The sequence below is a fragment of the Artibeus jamaicensis genome, unplaced genomic scaffold, assembly GCF_021234435.1.
Source record: "Artibeus jamaicensis isolate MK-2021 breed Jamaican fruit bat unplaced genomic scaffold, CSHL_Jam_final contig_311, whole genome shotgun sequence".
Lineage (NCBI taxonomy): Eukaryota > Metazoa > Chordata > Mammalia > Chiroptera > Phyllostomidae > Artibeus > Artibeus jamaicensis.
In genome coordinates this window covers 13117615-13137103 of record NW_026521717.1, presented here as the reverse complement: position 1 = coordinate 13137103, position 19489 = coordinate 13117615, and the positions used below count along the sequence as shown (strand labels likewise).

The 19489-nt window shown below is 39.0% G+C and overlaps 1 protein-coding gene across 1 annotated transcript in view; it reads left to right on the top strand.

Moving 5' to 3' along the window:
• The window catches only part of SUGCT (succinyl-CoA:glutarate-CoA transferase), a 1120941-nt gene that overhangs the window by 144067 nt on the left and 957385 nt on the right, over nucleotides 1–19489 (top strand). The gene's annotated exons all lie outside the window — the stretch shown is intronic.

Below are 19489 nucleotides of genomic sequence, written 5' to 3'. Positions count from 1 at the left end.
TTTATTGCTATTATCATGTGATTTTTGTCTTTTGTTTATATGATGTGTTGCGTTTATTGAGTTGTAAATATTATGCTATCCTTGCATCCCTGGGATGAATCCCTCTTGATCATGGTGTATGATCTTCTTAATGTATTGCTGGATGCAGTTTGTTAATGTTTTGTTGAGGATTTTAGAGTCTAAGTTCATCAGTGATATTGGCTTGAAGTTTTCTTTATTTGTTATGTCTTTATCTGGCTTTGGGATTAGGATAATTCTGGCTTCATAAGAAGAGTTTGGGAGTTTTCCATCATTTTGGATTTTTGGGAATAGTCTGTGAAGTATAAGGATTAGCTCTTCCTTGGATGCTTTGTAGAATTCACCTGTGAAACAATCTGGTCCAGGGCTTTTGTGTGTTGGGAGTTTTTTAATTGCTGTTTCAAATTCACCTGCTGTTATTGGTCTGTTCAGGCTTTCTGCTTCTTCTCCACTAAGTTTTGGGAGATTATATTTTTCTAGAAATTTGTCCATTTCATCTAGGTTTTCAAATTTCTTGGCATATATTTTTCTGTAGTAATTTCTTACAATCATTTGTATTTCTGTGGTGTCAGTTGTCATCTCTCCTCTTTCATTTCTGATTGTTTTTATTTAGGTCCTCTATCATTTTTTCTTGGTGAGTCTTCTTAAAGGCATATCAGTTTTCTTTATTTTTTTCAAAGAAACACCTCCTGGATTTATTGATCCTTAAAATAGTCCTGTTAGTGTTCATGTCGTTTACTTCTGCTCTGATCTTGATTATGTTCTTTTTCTACTTGCTCTGGGCTGTCTCTGTTGTTGTTGCTCGAGTTCTTATAGGTGTAGGGTTAGGTTTTTTATTTGAAATGTTCCTATCTTTTTTAGGTAGGCCTGTATCACTATGCACTTCTCTTTCAGGATTGTCTTCACTGTGTCCCATAAGTTTTGGGTTGTTATGAGTTTATTTTCTTCTGTTTCCAGAAACTTTTTGATTCCTTCCTTAATTTTATTCTTAACCCATTCATTGTTTCTTAGCATGCTGTTCAGTCTCCATGAGTTTGAGTGTTTTTGAGTTTTTTCCTTGAGGTTGGTTTCTAGTTTCATTCCCTTTTGGTCAAAGAAAATGCTTGATATCATTTCAATTTTCTTGAATTTTTTGAGGATTGTTTTATGTCCTATCACATGGTGTATCTTTGAAAATAATCCATGTGCATTTGAAAATAATGTGTATTTAGGTTCTTTGGAATGAAAGTTTATATATATCAGGTAAGTCTTGGATTTTATCTTGGATATTGCTCAGTGCTGCAATATCTTTTTTGATATTTCGTTAGGAAGATCTATCCATTTTTGACAGTGGGATGTTAAAATCCCCTGCTGTAAGTGTGTTGCTGTCTATATCTTTCTTGACGTCCTCCTAGATTTTCCTTATGTATTTAGGTGCTCTTATGTTGGGTACATATATGTTTATAATGTTTATATCTTCTTGGTGGATTCTTCCCTTGAGTATTATGATGTGTCCTTCTGGGTCTCTTTTTATGGCCCCTTTTTGAAGTGTATTTTGACTGATATGGGTATTGCTATCCTGGCTTCTTCTTCCCATCTGTTTGCATGGAATATTTTTTTCCAGCCCTTTACTTTCACGTCTTTTGTTCTGTGTAGGTCTTTTGTTCTGAGCTGGGTCTCTTGTAGGCACCATATTTGTGGGTCATATTTTCTTATCCATTCAGTTACTCTATGTCTTTTGATTGGAGTAATTAATCCTTTAACACTGAAGGCTGTTGATAGGTATTTGTTCATTTTTCCCACTGTGTACCTGTGTTACTCTATCTTTCACAGCTTTCCTTTCTCTTCTTATAGTAGTCCCTTTAGTAAATCTTGTAGGGTTGGTTTGCTGGAGATGTATTCTTTTAGTCTTCTTTTGTCTGGAAAACTATTTGGCCTTCCATTTTAATTGAGAGGATTGCTTGGTAGAGTAATCTTAATTGCAGGTCTTTGTTTTTCATTACTTGGTATAGCTCTTGCCATTCTCTCCTGGTTTCCAGTCTTTCTGCTGAGAAATCAGCTGCTAGCCTTATCAGAGACCCTTTGTATGTTACTTCTTGTTTTACCCTTGCTGTTTTTAAGATTCTGTCTTTGTCTTTAATATTTGGCATTTTAATTATGATAGGTCTTGGATTTTTGCCTCTTTGGGTTCTTTGTGATTGGGACTCTCTGTGCTTCTTGAACTTGCTTGCTTTTTTCCCTCTCCAGGTTTGGAAAGTCTTTTGTCATTTTTTTTCCAAACAGGTTTCTATCCCTTATTCTTTTTCTTCTCTTTCTGATATTCGTTTGATTGAAATGTTCTAGTGTTTCATGGTATCTTGGAGTTCCCTTAAGCTATCTTCATATTTTTTTAGTGTTTTTCATGCAGTTGCTCTACTTGGGTGTGTTTTTCTATCTTGTCTTCCAGCTTATGTACTTATTTGGTACTCTTCTTCATCCATCCTGCTTGTAATTCCTTGTGTTTTTTTATTTCTGAGATTATATTTTTCATTTCTTCCTGGGTTTTGTTTATAATTTGTTTCCTTTTTCATACTGTTGTAGTTCTCACTCAGTTTCTTGTTGTTGTCTGTGAGTGCCTTGAGGATCTTTATAACCTTTTTTTAAATCTATATCTGATAGTTCACTTACCTCCATTTTATTTAGCTCTTTAGTGGGTGGTATTTCATTCATTTTGATTGCAGTTCCTTTTTTTTTTGTCTCCCCATTTTAGGTGACTTTTTATTTGTTTCTCTGCTTTCTGGTGTTTAGCTGACTTTGTAGGGTTAACTTCTGTGGTAGAAATTTTGTGGGTTTCAGTTGTGTGGTCACTTTGATCTCTTTGTGTGGATGCTGTAGTGTTGTCCTTTCTTCTGTTTGTGTGGTCTCTCTTGTTGTACTTGGGTTTTTACCTTTTGGTTATTCCTTTGTTGTGGTTTTTTCTCCTCCAGCAGGTGTACTGATGTTCATAGCTTCCACCTATTCTTGTATGTGATTAGTGGCAGGGGGTAGGCAAAATGGACTAAGACAGCAGGAGAGTATTCTATGGGATTGAAAGAACCAACAAGTAGAGAAGAAATAGGAGATTTTTTGGATAAGTATAGCATTAATCATGATATTTTACCTAACTAGCCACTTTTTATAAAAGTTGAAAGAGATAAGACTTTTGCTAGACAGAGGAGGATTGCGAGCTAAATCCAGAAAACAGAGCACTTGTGTGAGATTCGATGATGAGGTATAGTGAGAGTAAGGGATACATAGGTATAGTATGTTAGAGGATAGAGTGAGCCACAACAGTAATAAAGTGAATAAAGTCAGGAATGAAGTGAAGTGGGCTAACATCAGGGAAAGTTATAGTATTCACAATTGTATGGAACAATTATTTACAATAATACTGGAATAAGAATAATATGACAAGAAATACCTGATTTGGGTAACAAGAATAGAAAGTACATGATAAAAAGTAGTGTGTTATTGGAACATGAGTGAACTGAAAGAAGGAAAATTAAAATACAATATGAAAGAGAGAATAAGGAAAACTAGTTAATCAATTAAACAGAAATAAAATAAAGAAAACTAAACAAAGAGAATAAAATACTAATTAGAGAAGTAAACATAATGAAAAAAATAATAATTCAAGTAAACAATAAAATGCCAGTTCTATGGGATAGCAAAGTGAAATTTATCTCATTTTCTCAGTTTTTGTGGTTAGCTTTATGGCCCCACCTTATATCTGTCTCTGGACCTTTCACAACTTGAAGGTATTATTGTCTCACTTGGGGGAATAAAAAGAGAAAAAAAAAGAGAGTAAAGAAAAAAAATAAGCCTTCTGCTGACTTTAAACTCATTGAATGAGTTCTGCTGGTCTTCCTGGATGCCCCAGGAAGAGGGGGGGTGGGCTTTACTTTTGTCCCTTCCTATGATTTTGCCAGGATGGGGGTTAGGTCTGGGTCACAATATTCACAGTTGCCCAGCCTCCTGCCCAGGTCTTCTGTGAGCTGCTGGGCCCCCACTGTCCTTGTGCACTAGGCCTGTGCCTTTAATTCTCACCAGTTTGCTAAGGTTCATGCTGTGTGCCTCCTCCTTGCTGTTTGGGAGCCCACCACTGGGCAAGCAGAGCCAGTCAAGCTTGGGTCATTGGCTCAAATCAGTCTTGGGGGGAGTGGTGCCTTGAGCAGCCAGAATCGGCTGCAGGGTGAGTGTCCCCTGTAAGGCTCCAGGTGAGTGGCAAAACTCAGCTGCCATGCTAGTGGCCCTAATCAGGCACAGGCAAGCAGCTCAAATCAGCCTCAGGGAGAGAGGGGCAAATCAGCTGCCTGGCAAGCTTCCTGCACCATGGGCAGATGAGTAGGTCAAATCAACCTCAGGGAGAGCCAGCTGCTGCTCAAGAGTTCTTACAAAACAGTTGTGAGCAGGGTTTAAAAAAAAAAAAAACAGAGGGGACAGGGGAGGGAAATTCGGGGGAAAAGGGAAAGAAGGGTTTACAGGAACAAGTATATAGCACACATGGACAAAAACTAAGGGGGGTGGAAATGGGAGGGAAGTAGGGAGCACTGGGGGTGGTGAGCTGGGATGGGAGTAAAAGACAGAAAACCGTACTTGAACAACAATTAAAATAAATAAATTTAAAAAAAACCCTTGTTTATTAGGTTCCTGTTAAAGGTGAGATCATATGGTATTTGTCTTTCACAGACTTGCTTATTTCACTCATCATAATGCTCTCCAGTTCCATTCTTTCTATCTCAAAGGGTAATAGCTCCTTCATTCTCTCTGCTGCATAGAATTCCATTGGGTAAATGTAATATAGTTTTTTGATCCATTCATTTACTGATGGGCACCTAGATTGCTTCCAGTATTGTAAGTTGTGCTGCTATGAACATTGGGGTGCATAGGTTCACCTTTAACAGAAACCTAATCAAGAAAACAGTTTTTTAGGGAGGGAGGTGGGGAGCAAGGGGCGGGGGAGGGTGGGGTGGGAGAAATAGACAAAAAAAACTGTACTTGAAAAATAACTAAATAAAATTAATTAAAAAAAAGAAAACAAACAAGCAAAATATAACCAAAGACACTGAAATTGAGAATAGGCTGACAGTGACCAGAAGGGAGAGGGGAGTGAATTTCAGGGGAAAAGGGGAAGGATTTGCAGGAACAAGTATAAAGGACACATGAACAATTACAAGGGGAGGCGGAAATGGGAGGGAGGTGGGGAGGAATGGGGGGGGTGGACTGGGATGGGGATAAAAGGCAGAAAACTGTACTCGAACAACAATTAAAAAAATACAAATTGCAGGGACCCAGCCCTAGAGAAAAAACAAAAGCAAAAACACAGAAATAAAAAAAAAAAACCCTTTTGTTTAAGTATACTGTTCTTAACAAGCACAGGGCTTTTCACACAGCCCAACTTTCTAACAAGTCTGGAGACTATCGGGTCAGGGTCTGACATGGCCCAAGTCTTCTCACTTGTCCAGGTGTCACTTGTCTCCCCAGTTTCTCTGGTAATGATCTAGTCAGTGTCCACAGTCCCAGCTGCTGTACACGGCCTTTGTGCGTCTCCCACTTCATCTCTATTCCCCCCAGTGGCTTCAAGCATCCAGATCCCCTACTGGTGCAGGCCACCCTCCCTGCTCTAAGATCTAACTGGACAGTATCCTGCAGCAGGCACTGGGCATAGGGCCACAATAGCCTAGGTCCCTGAGCAGATACCAAGGGACTATTAGTGCCCCAATGCAATCTCTTCACTGACTGTTTTTTAATGTCTACAATTTTTTGGCCTCCAAACTTCATATAAGCTGGGATTCCATTGGTTGTTCTCTTTGTTCCTCAGAAGATTGGCTAAGTGTTCCAGCTGGGCACAGGGAGATGTGGGATCTGCTCCCACCTACCTCACCACCATCTTCCCTAGTTGACCTAATTTCTTTTTGTTGATTCCAAGATTCTCATTCTCATTACTCTTGACCTCACTTGGCCATTTGATATCCATTCACCACCATTTCTTTTAACATCCTGCTCCTTTGGTCTCCAGACACCACCTTTTCTGTTAGTCTTCTTACCTTTACCCTGTTATTGTTTTGGGGGGGCCCCTCCTTTGACTCCAGTGCTCTGCCCTTGTCCTCTGCTTTCCCTCTGATTCCTCAGTCTAGTCATTCCCTTCAATGGTTTCAATGTATTAGTTTTCTATTGCTCCATAATAAATTCTACAAATGTAGGTTAAAATAGCAATATGTTATTATCTCATAATTTCCATGGTTGAGGACTGCAGAAAAGGGTGGTTTCTCTGCTCAGGTCTTAAAAGGCTGCAATCAAAGGATCTGCTGGAGTGCTGTTTTCATTTGGGGCTCATAGTCCTCTTTCAAACTCATTCAGGTTGTTGGCAGAATACAGTTCCTTGTGTCTGTAGAATTCACAGAGGCTGTATCTTTAAGGCCAGCAGGAACATGTCTTTGTGAGCTTTACCTTCTTTAAGATTCTTTGGATTAGATAAGGCCCACCCAACACAATCTCCCTTTTGATTAAAGGCCACGAGAGCATAAAAACAGGTGATCAGAAGTAGAGGAAAAAATGTGGCAAATAGAGAATTGAAGGTACTCTGAACTAGTGTAACTGAACAAACTGTATGAATTTCATCCCTAAATGAACCACGACTTTTTTTTTTTTGTAGAAGAAACAGCATCTGGGGGTCTATGGAGTAACAAAGAAGATCTATAAGGGTCTATGGGTATCAGCCTTTATTCACATTATTAGCCTTTAAACTACCTACTGCTCCCTTGTAGAACCTTTTGGCCCCCCTATTGCAGACTCACCCCATCTCAGTAATGATTTAAGGGAAGAATTCATCTCTGTGCTCATCCATTAATTTTTAACAACATTATACACTCACTTTTAGCCTGATAAAGTCTTGACCACTTAAGATTCTCTTATTGTTCCCTAAGTCACCTTTGTTGTTTTTGTCACCCTGAATATGAAGCCTTAGGGCCTGACATTGCTATCTAACTCAGCCTCTATCTATGTTTACCCATTCAGAATGTAGTAAAATACTGAATGGTCTTATTCTGTATGACTCCAGTGGACAGAGCCACGATAAACTTCCATTCTAGTGGACAGAGAGACAGAAGAGAAAGTGACTTCACCTAAGTGAGTTAGGAAAGACTTCACTGAGAGATGACATTTGAAACCCATAAACCCTTCACTTGTACTTTCTTACTTAGCCTCTGTGATCTTGCTTATGACTCCACACTTTCAATTAATTCTTTTTCCTAGTATATTTAAATGAGCTTCAGGGTTTTTGTTTTTATCCTCAAAAATAAAACTTTATTTTCCTGCTTATCTGTACAGTCTCTCTTCTTCTCCCTTTATATAGCATCTAAAATATTCTTGTAACTCCCACATTCTTTTCATTCATACTGTAGCCCTTTTTTTAATCTGGCTTTTGTTCCTACTGCTTTATTGATATTGCATCTTAGTGATCAACTCTGATTTCTTGGTTATCACATCTAATGTCTTGTTTTAGTTTTTATTTCCATTCATTAATGAATTCATTCAGAAAAGTAGCAATACTTTTCCATTTCTGCTGTGACTTGATTCATAATATTTCAAACAGAAGGTCCTTTTTCTTGTTTCAGCATGACTAAATTCTCTTTATTAAAGTGTCAGCTCAGATATCACTTTTCATTTCTACTTGATTTTTCTAAAAAGAAGTCTCTTGTGGAGGCTTCCGCCAAGATGGAGGCGTAGGTAAGCACTGTACCTTCTCGCACAACCAAGTTTAAAAAAAAAACAAAGTTTTAGCAACAAAAATGCAGCCAAACCACAGAAAATTGAACTACATGGAAGTCTGACAACAACTTACTTTTCAGCCAAACCAGTAAGAGGGGCAGAGCCAGCAGCAGAGTGGGGTCAGGCAGGAAAGATCCACCGGACCGACCTGAGCATGCAACCCAGGTGCACCAGCAGCCGTGGGTGGATCCCAGGTATGGAGAAGTGGGTGGACCCACTGAGGGCTGATCGTGGTCACAGATTCGCGTGCAGATAAACTTGTGAAGGAGCTAGCAGTGAGACAGACCACAGACAGCACAGGCCCCATTGGCAGGAAGCGGCATAGGGAACCACCATTGTCCCTCTCTGACCCTGCCCCCACATACAGCGTCACAAACCAGTGACCTGGGTGGCCCCACCCTGGTGAACAACTAAGGCTTCTCTCCTCATACGTAACAGGCAGGAACAGATCAAAACATGACTGAAGAACAACTCAGAGCCCCAGGGCCAATAAATCTAATCTAACGAGAAATTGCCAAACTTTCAGACGAACAGTTCAAAACACTGGTGATCAGGATGCTTACGGAACTGGTTGATTTTAGTCACAAATTAGAGGAACATATGAAGGCTAAACTAATTGAAATGAAAGGAAATGTACAGGAAACCAATAGTAATGGAAAGGAAACTGGGACTCAAATCAAAGGAGTGGACCAGAAGGAGGAAAAAAGTGACCAAATAGAAAAGGATGAAGAAACAAGAATTCAACAAAATGAGGAGAGGCTTAGGAACCTTCAGGACATCTTTAAATGTCCCAACATCCAAATTATAGGGGTATCAGAAGGGGAAGAGGAACAGCCACAGGTGGAATCCTTATTTGAACAAATAATAAAGGAGAACTTCCCCAATCTGGCAAAGGAAATAGACTTCCAGGAAATCCAGGAAGCTCAGAGAGTCCCAAAGAAGTTGGACCCGAGAAGGAACACACCAAGGCACATCATCATTATATTAGCCAAAATTAAAATGAAGGAGAGAATCCTAGAAGCAGCAAGAGATAAGGGGACAGTCACCTACAAAGGAGTTCCCATCAGATTGTCAGGGGATTTTTCAAAAGAGACCTTACAGGCAAGATGAGGCTGGAAAGAAGTATTCCAAGTCATGAAATCCAAAGACCTACAACCAAGATTGCTCTATCCAGCAAAGCTTTCATTTAGAATGGAAGGGCAGATAAAGTGCTTCTCAGATAAGATCAAATTCAAGGAGTTCATCATCACCAAGCCCTTATTATATGAAATGTTAAAGGGACTTACCTAAGAAAAAGAAGATAAAAAAGATGAACAGTGAAAGGACAGCAAACTCACAGTTATTAAGAACCACACCTTAAACAAAAGCAAACTAAGAGGACAGCTAGATCAGGAGCAGAACCATAGAAATGAAGATCTCATGGAGTGTTAGCAACAGGGGAATGGGAGAAGGAGAAGGGGGGAGAAGGTACAGAAAATAAGTAGCATAGATGGTAGGTAGAAAATAGGGGGGAAGACAAGAATAGTATGGGAAGTATAGAATCTAATGAACTTGAGACCATGGTCATAAACTAAAGGTGGGGGAATGGTGGGAAGGGATGTGCAGGGTGGAGGGGAATGAAGGGGGGAAATAGAACAACTGTAATGGCATAATTAATAAAACATTTTTTTAAAAAGTCTCTTGTGGCACTGATTATTTCTATTTTGGATTTTAACCTTCTTCCAAGATGAAACTGTATTTTATTTATTTTGTGATCTCCCACTGCATCTGACAGAGTGCTTTACATATTGTAAGTGCTTATTAAATATCTGCCAAATACACAAGAAGCAATAAACAAAAGCAGCTTTCATTTCAAACTTCTTTTTAAAACTAGAGTTACAGAGCAATGTACTATTTTCTTCTAAAAACAGACATTTAAAGAACTAAGTTGTTTGAAATGTAAAATCATATTTGAAGAAGACTTTTGAAATTGAACATGTGGCATCACGAAGAAAAATAAATAAGTAATGCCATTAAGTGTTACTTTCCTTCATTTTCACATACTCATCACATAGTTTTTGTTGTTTGTAAGTATTTTTTTAGTATGATTGTCTGGGTCATTGGTTCATGGTAAGAAATATGTTTGATGTATTATCCTAAACATGCTTTTGAAATTTCTGTCTGTACTGTCTGGCCTACTTTCTGGCATTTGATATCTGGTTTCCTTATATGTCTGGCTTTGATTAAAGCAGATTAGAAAAATTATTCTGAGTATAATGCAACTATGTCTTTAGAGCATTCATTATATAAAATAAACCTCAATATTTTTAACTATCATTAGTGATAATTCAGAAGAATGTGAAATGTATGTGTTCTTGTCATTAAGTTAAAAATTGTTATGAAGAGAAGGATACAATAATGTTTTTTCTTTGCTAAGTTAATAAAAATAGAGATTTACAAATTACATAAAAGCTCTACTGTTTTTTCAGTGTCTATAGGTAAAATGTTTATTGATTGAAATTTAGTTCTAGTTACACTGGAATAAAAGCCAAGATGTAATTGCAGCAAAGCAGAAAACTCTGAATGAGTACTACATTAAGTACACGGTCTGGCACAAATAACACCCCTTTTTTTATTACAAAATCTTTTATTACAAAATCATAAGCATGTAATTCTGTAACATAACAATATCCCACTCCAGCATACCATATGATATTTTAGGTGAAATGTTCAAATTAAAACTATAAATTATTATACCCATATTATTATGCTACCAACCACAGTCACACAGGGGTTACTTTTGCTGGACCTGTATTATGTAGTAATTAAGGTCAAACTTATCTGTAGAGGTTTACCTAATTGAAAACTATGCTTAATCACCACTGTCTTTACCAAGTAGGTCAGTCCAATAAAACTTTTCCAGGACAAGGCCATTCCGAAATTTAATTCATCTGATTTGTATATATTATAGTAGAGTTTACCAGAATTTAGACTAGCTGTGTTGAGGTCCTGCCTTGACTACTTAGTAGTTGTATAACCATGGGTGGGTTACTAAACCACTCTATCCCTCAGTTTTCTCATTCGTAAAATGGGTTCATGAGCACTGGCTGGGCAGGTCAGTTTGTGGGACCATCATCTTGTCTAGTACACCAAAAGGCTGTGGGTTTGATCCCCAGTTGAGGGGCATACATGAGGCGACTGACATTTCTCTCTCTCATCTGTTTCTCTCTGTCTCTCTCTTCCTTTCTCTCTAAAATCAGTAAATATATTCTACAGGTGAGGATTAAAAAATGGGTTCATGAAAGTACCTCTCTTGCATAGTTGTCAGGATTATTAAATAAGATAATTCACATAAAATGCTTAGAACAATGCACAACAAGTGTTTAATAAGTTTTAGCTTTATTAGTAGTAAAGACCAGAATCTTAATGGCAAATGTAGTATGAATAGGTAGAATTCTTACTATTTTTTCAACATAGTGAAGCCGAAATACCTTCTCTACTCCTGACTGTTTTTCTTCTTGGCCTTACTGATTTTGAAGGAATCAGTTCACTATAAGGTATGAGGGACAAAGTGTAGCAGACTAAATTGTATAGGAAGTTTGAAATGCAAAGTAATGGTATTAGGATGAGAAAGAGAGATATCAGGGTTTCAAAAGGTCTTTCCGACATGAGGATAAATTTCTCTTTTTAAAAGTTTGTTCTCCATGAATGCTAGCCTCTTCATTGTTCTTCTAACATATTGTTTCCTAGAAAGAATTTTATAGTTGGTAAATGAGTGAGGTTGACTAGAAGGGCATGAGGAGAATTGTTGATTGAGTTAAAGATGTGCTTTCTAAACAAATGCAGAAGACAGCTGAGAAATTGTGGAGGGATTCCAGCCCACTCCAGGGATATGGGGGAACCCAAGGACATAACCTAGGATATAGATGTGAAGTCAAGTACTACTAGGGTGAGAGGGGCTGGGAGCAGAGAGGTTGAACATAAAGGAGGTAGTGGTGTAAGGATGGTGTAGACAGTAGAGTGACCTGGGTGTTAGTCATAGCTTTACTATTCAGCAACTGTGAGATCTAGAAGAGATACTTACTCTCCATAGGCTTAATTTTCTCCTGGTAATGTGGAAGTTGTAACACCTATCTCATATGAAGTAATTTGGTTTCATTCATTAACCATTTTTACTCCATATAAAATCCAGGTGATCTAATTATATGAATCAATGGCTTCCCATGATGCTTAGAATAATGTCCCAGATCCTTACCCCAGCCTACAGGAACCTATGTGATCTGGCCTTTGCATACCTTCCTGACCTCACCTTATACTACTCCCTCTTTTACTTACTATGTTTAGCTATAGTGGCCTTCTTTCTCTTCCTGAATATGGTAAGCATTTACCACAATAAAGTCTTTTAATTGGTTGATGTTGTTGCCTGGAAAGATTTCCCCTTGGTTTTTATGTGCCTTCTCCAGGTCTCAGATTAAATGCAACATCTTCAAAGAGGTCTTCACTAACCTGCTAGTCTAGAAGAGCCCTCTCTGTGATTCTGTTTCAGTTTCTTCAATATCACTTATCATTTCTTGATATTTTCCTCTTTCTTTATGTGTGAATGTACATTACACTAGCATGTAAGCTTCATGAGAATGTGACCATATTTGTCTTATTTGCTGCTCTATCCCCTGTGCCTAGAACAGTTCCTGGTACACAGTTGGTATCGTACTAGGTTTTTGAATAAATGAGAGAATTAATTAGGTGCTGTTTGGCATCAAAATAACTATTAGGTCCCTTTCATTACTCTGTGACTCCTCTTCTTTTTATGCTTTCTTGTAATACTGGAATAAAGCACATAAAGGTGAGTCTAGGCAATCTTATAGTGCTTTGAAGATGGAAATGCTAAAAGTAAAAACCTCACAGTGATGGGGAGTATATGTCAGGGACACATGAGCCAACTGAAAGAGTTTCCAAAGTACAAATCTGAAATGATTTGAGCAACAAAATAATGTAATATTGTATTATAATCTAAAGTATAATATAAATATCCAACATTTATGATTATATAAATAAATGGTTAAACAAACAGGGGAGAAGAGCCAGATATCTTGTGCAGAGTTGATCATGACTGCCCGCCTCTGAAGTGTGGGCTGTGCATTTTGACCTTTTTCCAAAGAGGAGAGTGTGGACAGGGGAGGAAAAAAAGGTTAATTTTACAGTGGAAAAACCTGACAAACATTGCCTCACCCAGGTGGTCAGGGTCAACACCAAAAGTGATAAATCATGTTGATAGTGTAAATCATGTTGATATACCTTTGATATGATGTCTTGAAAATGGTGCTTACTTTTGTGGTCTTCATTTCAAAACTCCATAATCCCAGTCTAATTATGAGAAAAACATTTAAAAAGCCTCCAGTTGAGGAACATTCTGCAAAATACCTCATTACTATTCAATATTGTCAAGGTCATTAGAAGCAAGGAATGCATGATAAACTGCTACAGCCAAGAGGAGCCTGAGGAGCCAATGAGTAAATATAATATGGTAGTTAACCTGGATGGTATCTTTGAATAGAAAAAGGACATTAAGAAAAAATTAAGGATATTTGAAGATATGGATTTTAATTATTAACAGTTTACCAATATTGGTTCTTTAATTGAAAATATGTATCATGGTAATGTAAGATGTTAGTAATAGGGGAAATAGGTATAGAATATGTGGGCACTCTCTGTACTATCTTGTTAGTTTTTCTGTAAATCTAAAACTTTTATTTGCTTTTTTCTTTTGTTGATTATGTTCCAGTTAAAGCTCATCTTTAACTGGAACATAATCAACAAAAGAAAAAAGCAAATAAAATATAACCAGAGACACTGAAATTTAGACCAATCTAACAATACCCAGAGGGAACAATGGCAGGAAGGGTTTTCAGAAACTACTATAAAGGACACATGGACAAAACGAAGGGGGAGGGTGAAAGCAAGGGAGGAAGGTGGGTTTGGCTGGGGTGGGGGGTAGTGATGGGAGGGAAATGCAGACAACTGTAAATGAACAACAATAAAATAATTTTTAAATAAAAAAATAAAACTGCTTTAAAATAAAGTTTTTAAAGAGTTGTGCACATTTTCTTAAATGAGACTGTATTCTTCTGTTGTATTATTTTCAGTGCCTGCTTTGTCTCTTATATATAGATATCATGTCTTATTTAACCTGCCCCCAATTTTTAGGTGTTTGAATTGGTCCTAGTGATACAGGGTGCAGCCAGGGGGGGGCCCCCCAAAAAAAAGATTTGGAATGGTGTCCAGAATTCAAAGTGTATAGAAATATTGGAGAGACATATAAGATGTCCTCACCCGCAGGGGGAAGGGATGAATGGAGCCAGGCCATTGAGAGCTATTTTGCATAGCAATAGTTTTGGAGCTAACCTCTGGAGGAATGGTTATTTAACATATCTATAACCTTTAACTGGTTTCATAGATATGTTAAATAGGAGTGGCCAAGTTTGGAGCAAGAGAGAAGTTTGTGGCAGGGACTCAAGATGGGAACTAGGGGCTGCTCTCCTGAGGGAGATGGAACTAGCAGGGACTGAGGATGAAACTTGGGGGGACTCAAGATGGGAACTAGGGGCTGCTCTCCTGAGGGAGATGGAACTAGCAGGGACTGAGGATGAAACTAGGAGGACTCAGGATGGAAACTAGGGTCTGGGCTCCGGAGTGAGAAGGCCTGTGTGGGAGCTTGGAAAAGACTAGCTCCGAGACATGAAGGGTCCCCACTTGGCCAGATGGAGAGAGAGCCACGCGGTTTCAGCAGAGTGAGGACCCCCTCTTGGTGAGGTGAAGAAGAAAGCCACATGCTTTTGGTGGAGTGCGGACTCCTGCAGCTTTGGTAGAAGAGGCCCACGCGGCTTTGGGGTGCCCCCTTTGGCTGCGGGTCCTGAAAAGCAACAGAGACTTTGACTGGAACTGGGTACAAAGGACTCTTGCCAGTGGACCATGAACGGGTACCACAGTACTTTGGATTAACTCGAGATCCTGCCTGCACAGTGACACAGCTGATGGTGCCAGCGGCCTGCAACACAGACGTGTGCTCTTTTCCTGATTTACGGTACCCAGAGTTGGGACAGTGGGAGAAGGGGAGCGCTGTGTGGGTGTAGGTGTACAACCTAAAGGACTTTGATATTTTAGTGGTGGCATTAGGCCTGAATAGCATTAAATAAACATTTTGTTTCCTTTTCACAAATCTCTGGCATTAAGAGATGTGTTTCCAATTGGCGGCGGACAGAAGGGCCCAGTAGATTTTAGTATTTTGGTTTTTGGGAGGGGCCCCTGTTGTACAGCAGTTTTGGGCATCCCTAGGTGGGCCAAATATTGTATTGCCCCTCCCTTGGACTTCCTCTTGTTCGGTAACACTAGTAGTTTGTACTTACATCATTGACCATACCTGTGATTAGGAGAAAGGCTATTTTGACATGGAGATTTTCTTTTGTTTTATATTTTTTCCAGTTTCTCTTATTTTATCTCTCTATGTTGCCTCTTGATGGATAACTTTAAGTATGTTCTATATGTTTATGATTCCAGCCCAATTGATTGGTTTGCTGTCCTCTCCAATTCAACATATTCAAAGGTGGACTTTTATTTTCCTTTCCTTTCAACTTCTTTCTCTTTCTGACTTCCTTTTTTTTTTTCTTTTTGTTAATGTCTTAATAGATTACCTGATATTCAGCCTGAAATCTGGGAGTTACATTTGGCTCCTTCCTCTCCCTCATCATTCTGTCTGTCATCCCCTTCCCATGCAATCTTTCACATGTTCTGTCCAATTGGTCCCCAGAATACTTCTTAAATCCACTAATTTTTCCATTTTCACTGCTACCATCCTAGTTTGAACTATCATCAACTTATGGTTTGCCTGGATTCTTACAATATCCATAACTGGTCCCTTTTCTATCTTGCCTCCTTTCAGTTTATTCTTTGGATTTAATTTCAAATGCAGTGGGAAATTCCGTAAGTTTTAGGTGGAAGGATGATAATGATATGACTTGTGATTTTAAAGTGATCATTCTGAAAGATGTGTAAAGAATGACTCCTTACCATGATCTGCAAGGGCTGGCATGATCTGGGTTCTGCCAACCATTCCATTTACATTTCCTGTCTCTTTGTTAGCATACTTCAATTACATTAGCCTACTGTCAGGTGTTTTTTTTTTTTATCCTCTATGCCAATCTCTTTCCAGCTTTAGGGCTTTCACACATGTTATTCTCCTTGTTTTTAAAGTTCCCTCCATGTTCTTCCCCCAGGTGGGTTCCTGTAACTGTTTGCTTAGTTGTCTTCTTCACTATTCTTAAGTACAGAGGGGGCAATCTTTTGTATTTACTTATGTATACCTAGTATCTAGCATAGTGCCTTAACAAAACAGCACCTATTATCTGTTGAATAAGATAAATATACAAGAATAATTAGTCATTTTGTTACAGAACAAGAGGTCGGGGGGGGGGGCAATATTTGGCCCACCTAGGGAAGCCAAAAACTGCTCAAGAACAGGGGCCCCTCCCAAGGACAAAATACTAATATCTACTGGGCTCTTCTGTCCGCCGCCAATTGGAAAGACATCTCTCAATGCCAGAGGTTTGTGAAAAGGAAACAAAATGTTTATTTAATGCTATTCAGGCCTAACACCTCCACTAAAATATCGAAGTCCTTTAGGGTATACACCTACACCCACACAGCACTCCCTTCTCCCACTGTCCTAACTCCGGGTACCTTAAATCAGGAAAAGAGCACCTGTCTGTGTTTCAGGTCGCTGGCACCATCAGCTGTGTCACTGTGCAGGATCTCTAGTTAACCCAAAATACTGTGGTACCCTTTCATGGTCCACTGGCAAGAGTTCTTTGTACCCAGTTCCAGTCAAAGTCTCTCTTGCTTTCCAGGCCACGCGGCCAAAGGGGGCACCCCAAAGCTGAGTGGGCCTCTTCTACCAAAGCTTGTAGGGGTTCACACTCCACCAAAAGCATGTGGCTTTGTTCTTCTCCTGGCTGCAGGGATATCCATTCTGGCAAAGCTGCATGGTTTTCCCTTTCACCTGGGAAGGAGGGGGTCTGCACTCTGCCAAAACTACGTGGCTCCCTCTTTCACCTAACCAAGAGGGGGTCCTCACTGTGCCCCAAACCTCGTGGCTCTCCCCTCACCTGGGCAGTCACCCCTCAGGTCCCAGAGCCCATCTTTTTCCAAGCTCTCATGCAGGCGCTCTCACTCAGGGGCCCAGCCCCTAGTTACATCCTGGGTAGCAGCCACTCCCTTCTGTCTGGCTCAAAACTTGGCCACAGCTATTTAACATATCTATGAAACCAGTTAAAGGTTATAGATATGTTAAATAATCATTCCAGAGGTTAGTTGCAGAACTGTTGCTATGCAAAACAGCTCTCAATGGCCCTGCTCCATTTGTCCCTTCGCCCTGGGTGGGGGGGTGAGGATATCTTATATGTCTCTCCAATATTCCTATATACTTTGAATTCTGGACACCATTCCAAATTTTTTTTTTTGCCCCCCCCCCCCCGCCCGCCTTGGCCGCACCCTGTATTAATTTATTCATGTGTTTAAAAAGTTAGTATGGAAGCTGTTATGTTAGGTGCTATGAGAACATACAAAGGGTTATAATACATAATTTTTACCCTGAGATAGAGCCCAATTTAAAAGTAGTGATATATCCCAATTTAAATAATAGTGTGACATGGAGAAAGGCAGTATAGTTGGAGTAGTTCGAAGTTCTGCCAGTGGCCATCTCTGTGACCTCAGATAAGTAATCTTCCTTCTCTGTTCCTTTATTTATGTATCTGTAATATTAAGGAATTTGACTACACTTTCCTAAGGCTTTGGTTGTTATATCTTGTATGCAATTAATGGTGCATTGGTTAAAGTATTTACTCTGAGGCTTCATTTTTGGAGTGTCTGATTCAGTAGTTTGGGGAATTCCCCAGGTAACTGTGGTGCAAAACCAGCTTTTTCTTTCTTTCCAGCTTTTTCTTTCTTTCTTTTTAAAGATTTTATTTATTTATTTTTAGAGAAAGAGAGGGAGAAAGAGGGAGAGAAATGTCAATGTGTGGCTGCCTTTCGAACACCATCCACTGGGAACTTGGCCTTCAACTCAGGCCTGTGCTCCAACTGGGATTTGAATTGGCGACCATTTGGTTCACATATTGGCGTTCAATCTACTGAGCCACACCAGCCAGGTCTAACTTTTTCATCTTATAATTCTAATTGTATTAAAAGGTTGACTGTAAAAATGCATCAGGACTCAGGGAAATTAAGGTCTTATATTTATTCAGAGGCAGGGAAAATATTTTATTTGCTTGGGTGATGGGAGAAATTAATGGATTGGTTGACACTTAATGGACTTTGAAGAATGGACAGAGATATGGACAAGTACAGAAGTGAAGCATAATTGGTTTTTAGTCCAGCTTTCTTAGAGGCCAGAATATATGCCAGAGAGAAGGGGTGAGGGGAATTACCCATTTTGATGCAGTGGACTGTAGTTCTAGTCTTGTTTTCTTCACTTTACCTGTCATACTTGTTTGAACTTTTGAGATGAAAGATTCTATAATTGCAGCTTGATCCTAATTTGGTAGGAGTGAACTATATGGTGGCAGACACCATGAAGCTGCTTTGGGAAATAATTGGGTGTCTTATTCCTCAAGCTTTTTGGGACTGTGCCCTTTGGATACACTTTGACCACCCCACTGGTTTTATGGTCAGACACAAAGACTATCAGGACCCACTATGTTATCTAAAATAATAGTTTTGCTGTCAGAATATTTATTATTAAACCACAGTTGGCTTTTTTTTATTTGGATGAATCCATATAAAGGCAGCATTCTGAGTAAATTATATAGCATCCACATGATGAAATAATGAGCCTGAGTTTAGGGGATGAAAGTAATGATCTAATGCAATATTTAGAGTGACTATACAGTATGTACTTATTAACTGAAAAGTCACATCCTATGTTCTTTTGGTTTTGGAAAATTTGTCATTAATTGCCAGGAAACCTCTGATTTTTCATACAGAATCACATCATAGCTGTTGACTTTTACCCCCATCTCCTGCCTTAAAATACATCCTTATAAATGGTAGATTACTTTCAGATCTGTAATACCCCTTTTAAACATTGGGTTACTAAGTTTAGCCCAGCTGCTCTCTTTTTCAAAGTAAAATTTTTTAAAACCCTCACCCAAGGATATGTTTATTATGTTTATTGATTTTACAGGAAGAGAAATGGAGGGGGGGCAGAGAGGGAGGAAAAAAGGGAGAGGTGAGGTGGTAGAGAGAGATTGGGAGAAAAAGAGAGACAGAGACAGAAACATCAATGTGAAAAAGAAACATCAATTAGTTGCCTCCATATTCATGCCTGACTCAGGATCGAAATCACCACCCAGGTATGTTCCCTGACCAGTAATCAGTCCCTGAAACTTTTACTACATAGTATGATGTTCCAATCAACTTAGCCACCTGACCAAGGCCAAAGTAGATTTCTTTTCCCCTGACTTTGCCACTTGAATATTTACTGACAAATCGTCCTTTGTTTTTGGCTGACAACTGGCTTAAAATCTTATTTAATCTTTCTGCTCAGTGGGACCCAGTTAGTTCTGAAATGTTTTTGGTTTTCATGAGTCAGAACTGTGTGGAGAAAGGAAATATTCTTTGAAATATGATATGAGCACTGATCTTTCATTCAAACTAGCTCTACATTGGGCTATTT